Here is a 4,555-nt window from a genome sequence, read left to right on the forward strand (position 1 = left end):
GGGACGCCCTGGTGGACCGGCCTCTTTGTGAGTAGGAGCGCGGAGCCCGTGGTGACGTTCGGGCACAACAGGCGCCCCACGCGAGGACCCTGCCGGGAGGCCGGGCCTGACTGTTAGGCCCTACTAGCCTGATCCGTCCTCCCCCAGCACGGCCGTGGTTGCCCTGGGGCGCCAACTCCAATTCGCCACCTCCCCCCACCACTCCCTGTACCCCCCCACTCACTCCTCCTCACACCTCGCGGTTCACTGAGAGGCCTGAGGCCTACGCCGATGGGCGGCTCCCTCCCTGGGACGGGGAGAGGGTTCCAGAGATTCACAACCTTCCGAGGGAAGAGGTTTCTCCTCCTCGCCGTCCAAATGGCCGACCCCTCACCCTGAGGCTGCTCTCAAACTACGGCCGTCCCTCACTTAGCCCCTCATCACATGGGCCAAACCCCCCCCCCGGCTCGAGGACCTCTGCTGTCCCCCAGCCCCGGCAACATCTCCATTTGCAAAACTCACCTCCAAATCCCTCCATAGGCTCAACACTCCCTATCTCTGTAACCACCTCCAGACCCTACAACCCTCCCTATCTCTGTAACCTCCTCCAGCCCCTACAACCCTCCCTATCTCTGTAACCTCCTCCAGCCCCTACAACCCTCCCTATCTCTGTAACCTCCTCCAGTCCCCTACAACCCTCCCTACCTCCTCCAGCCCCTACAACCCTCCCTATCTCTGTAACCTCCTCCAGCCCCTACAACCCTCCCTATCTCTGTAACCACCTCCAGACCCTACAACCCTCCCTATCTCTGTAACCCTCCTCCAGCCCCGACAACCCTCCCTATCTCTGTAACCTCATCCAGCCCCTACACCTCTCCCTACAACTGTAACCCTCCTCCAGGCCCTACAACCCTCCCTATCCCTGTAACCCTCCTCCAGCCCCTACAACCCTCCCTATCTCTGTAACCCTCCTCCAGCCCCGACAACCCTCCCTATCTCTGTAACCTCCTCCAGCCCCTACAACCCCCCCTATCTCTGTAACATCCTCCAGCCCCTACAACCCTCCCTATCTCTGTAACCTCCTCCAGCACCTACAACCCTCCCTATCTCTGTAACCTCCTCCAGCCCCTACAACCCTCCCTATCTCTGTAACCTACTCCAGCCCCAACAACCCTCCCTATCTCTGTAACATCCTCCAGCCCCTACAACCCTCCCTATCTCTGTAACATCCTCCAGCCCCTACAACCCTCCCTATCTCTGTAACCTCCTCCAGCCCCTACAACCCTCCCTATCTCTGTAACCTCCTCCAGCCCCTACAACCCTCCCTATCTCTGTAACCTCCTCCAGCCCCTACAACCCTCCCTATCTCTGTAACCTCCTCCAGCCCCTACAACCCTCCCTATCTCTGTAACCTCCTCCAGCCCCTACAACCCTCCCTATCTCTATAACCTCCTCCAGCCCCTACACCCCCCCCTATCTCTGTAACCTCCTCCAGCCCCTACAACCCTCCCTATCTCTGTAACCTCCTCCAGCCCCTACAACCCTCCCTATCTCTGTAACCTCCTCCAGCCCCTACAACCCTCCCTATCTCTGTAACCTCCTCCAGCCCCTACAACCCTCCCTATCTCTGTAACCTCCTCCAGCCCCTACAACCCTCCCTATCTCTGTAACCTCCTCCAGCCCCTACACCCCCCATCTCTGTAACATCCTCCAGCCCCTACAACCCTCCCTATCTCTGTAACCGCCACCAGCCCCGACAACCCTCCCTATCACTGTAACCTCCTCCAGCCCCTACAACCCTCCCTATCTCTGAAACCTCCTCCAACCCCTACAAACCTCCCTATCTCTGTAACCCTCCTCCAGCCCCTACAACCTTCCCTATCTCTGTAACCTCCTCCAGCCCCTACAACTCTCCCTATCTCTGTAACCTCCTCCAGCCCCTACAACTGTCCCTATCTCTGTAACCTCCTCCAGCCCCTACAACCCTCCCTATCTCTGTAACATCCTCCAGCCCCTACACCCCTCCCTATCTCTGTAACCTCCTCCAGCCTCTACAACCCTCCCTATCTCTGTAACCTCCTCCAGCCCCTACACCCCTCCCTATCTCTGTAACCTCCTCCAGCCCCTACAACCCTCCCTATCTCTGTAACCTCCTCCAGCCCCTACACCCCTCCCTATCTCTGTAACCTCCTCCAGCCCCTTCACCCCTCCCTATCTCTGTAACCTCCTCCAGCCCCTTCACCCCTCCCTATCTCTGTAACCTCCTCCAGCCCCGACAACCCTCCCTATCTCTGAAACCTCCTCCAGCCCCTACAACCCCCCCTATCTCTGTAACATCCTCCAGCCCCTACAACCCTCCCTATCTCTGTAACCTCCTCCAGCCCCGACAACCCTCCCTATCTCTGTAACCCCCTCCAGCCCCAACAATACTCCCTATCCCTGTAACCCCCTCCAGCCCCTACAACCCTCCCTATCTCTGTAACCTCCTCCAGCCCCTACAACCCTCCCTATCTCTGTAACCTCCTCCAGCCCCTACACCCCTCCCTAGCTCTGTAACCTCCTCCAGCCCCTACACCCCTCCCTATCTCTGTAACCTCCTCCAGTCCCTACAGCCCTCCCTATCTCTGTAACCTCCTCCAGCCCCTACAGCCCTCCCTATCTCTGTAACCTCCTCTAGAGTGTGTGTGTGGGTGTGGTGGTTGGGGTGTTGCTGACCAGCCCAGCATTGATTGACCCCTCCCTAGCTGCCCTTGTTCAGAGGGGCCTTTAGGAGTCAACCTCATGGCTGTTGGGGTCAGGAGTCACACGGTGTCCCTGAATCTCTACAGGGCCGAGGGGGGAGGAGGCCATTCGGCCCATCCGGCCTGCTCTCCGGCTTTCCTGAAATAGCATGTCCACCCCCTCCCCCTCCCCGCGCCTGCACATTCCCTCTTTCCAGCCGCTGACCCCCGTTCCGTCGGGAATACCTCATGTCGACGCCCGCGTTGTCTCTCGGGATGTTTTGACCCCCCCACCCCACCCCTCGCGCTCCTCGAGCCGTGTGTGTCGCTCGCTCTCTCTCTCTCTCTCTCTCTCTCTCTCTCCTGACGCTGACCTGACCTGTCCATTTCCTCTCAGTCCTCAGTCGCGGGCCTGCTCGCTATGGGAGTCCGGAACTGCCCCAAGTCCTCCATGGTGAGTTGAAGCATCTGCCCTCCCTCCGAGGAGGAGTTGGGAGGTAGGTTCGCGGAGGGCTCCGGGTTAAGGCCGGGCCCCCTGGGGGGGAAGTTTGTGATGGGAGGGGGCTTCCTGTTGTGGTGGTGGGGGGCGGGAATCTCTCCGCGACGTCCCAGCCGACGCCGCGGCGACCCACGTACAGTGCGATCCCGCCGATGGGGGGTGGGGGGGGGAGGGGATGGCTGGGCAGGGCGGCGCTTGAAGGAGGGGGGCTCGGGAACCTCGGCATCTCGGCCTGGGGTGGTGGGCAGGGGCAGGGTGGGTGAGGGTGGGTGACCACTGGGATGACCTTTGCCCTTCGAGCGGGGGTGGTCAAGTGGCGGAGGGAGGGAAGTCGAATTGGGGCATCCGGAGGGGTTTTGAATCGAGTAAATTGGGGGGGGGGGGGGGTTGGGGTGGGTGGGGAGTGTTTCGAGTGGCGGTGTGTGTTGGGGGACGGGGTCGGTACCCAGGGAGGGGATGCAGGTCGATAGGGAATCGGGGGGAATGGCCGGATCGGGGATGTGGAGATGGGGAGACCTGCTGCCTGAAAAGGGAGGTGGGAGGGGATTCAATAGGCACGCTCGGAATGGGGGGATTGCGTAAAGACTTGGAGGGGTGGGGGGCGTAAATAATTGCAGGGGGAGGGAGGTATGGGAGATGGGGAGGAGGGTGATTTGGGGACCCAGTTGGGGGGTGGATTATCCGAAGACCCAGCGCCAGACTGATGGGCCGAGCGGCCTCTGATTCAGGCCTCTCCAGGTGGGCCTGGACCCTCCGCTGTCCTTGTGAGGTGGGTGGGGGTGGGGGGCGGTGGGGGGGGGGGGCTGTGCGTGTGGGATCTTGCTGTGCTGCTAATGGGATTCCCGACAGCTGCGACCACAGTGTGGGGGGTGGGGAAAGCCCCCCATGGCGATTGTGGGTCGGGGGGAGCGCGTGGCGGTGCTCCGAGGTGATGGGGTGTGGGGCGGGGGGTGGTTTCTGATCGATGTTGGGGTGTTTGAGAATCTGGCCCTCTCGTTCGCAGAGCATTGGCTGCCTGATCATGAACATCATCAACGGCTTGGCCTGTATCCCGGCCGTCATCCTCTACGCCATCTCGGTCGAGTTCTACTCCTGCTACGGCTTCTTCTGCTTCTTCTTCTACTGGGAGGTGAGTAGGGACGCGGCCGCTCGCCAGTGGGGGTAAGAGCTGAAATCCAGGGGGTGTTGATTACCGCCCCCTCCCTCCACTACTCAGTCACCCCCCCACGCCCACCCCTGGCAACACCACCCCTCCCCCCTCCCCATTTGCAGTCAACAGGAAGCTCGGTCACGCCCGCAGTTCCAGCTTCGCTCCAGAGGGTGGCACTGCAGGCTCGGCTCCGCCCCATCCCCAACA

General features: G+C 61.1%; 1 long non-coding RNA gene across 1 annotated transcript; it reads left to right on the plus strand.

Moving 5' to 3' along the window:
• On the plus strand, positions 1–4,267 carry LOC144674480 (uncharacterized). The gene is made up of 3 exons (XR_013574567.1): positions 1–27; positions 3,097–3,153; positions 4,202–4,267. It is a non-coding gene; the product is annotated as an uncharacterized LOC144674480 (long non-coding RNA).
• Positions 4,268–4,555: the final 288 nt, after the last annotated feature.

The sequence above is a fragment of the Cetorhinus maximus genome, unplaced genomic scaffold, assembly GCF_964194155.1.
Source record: "Cetorhinus maximus unplaced genomic scaffold, sCetMax3.hap1.1 HAP1_SCAFFOLD_677, whole genome shotgun sequence".
Classification (NCBI taxonomy): domain Eukaryota; kingdom Metazoa; phylum Chordata; class Chondrichthyes; order Lamniformes; family Cetorhinidae; genus Cetorhinus; species Cetorhinus maximus.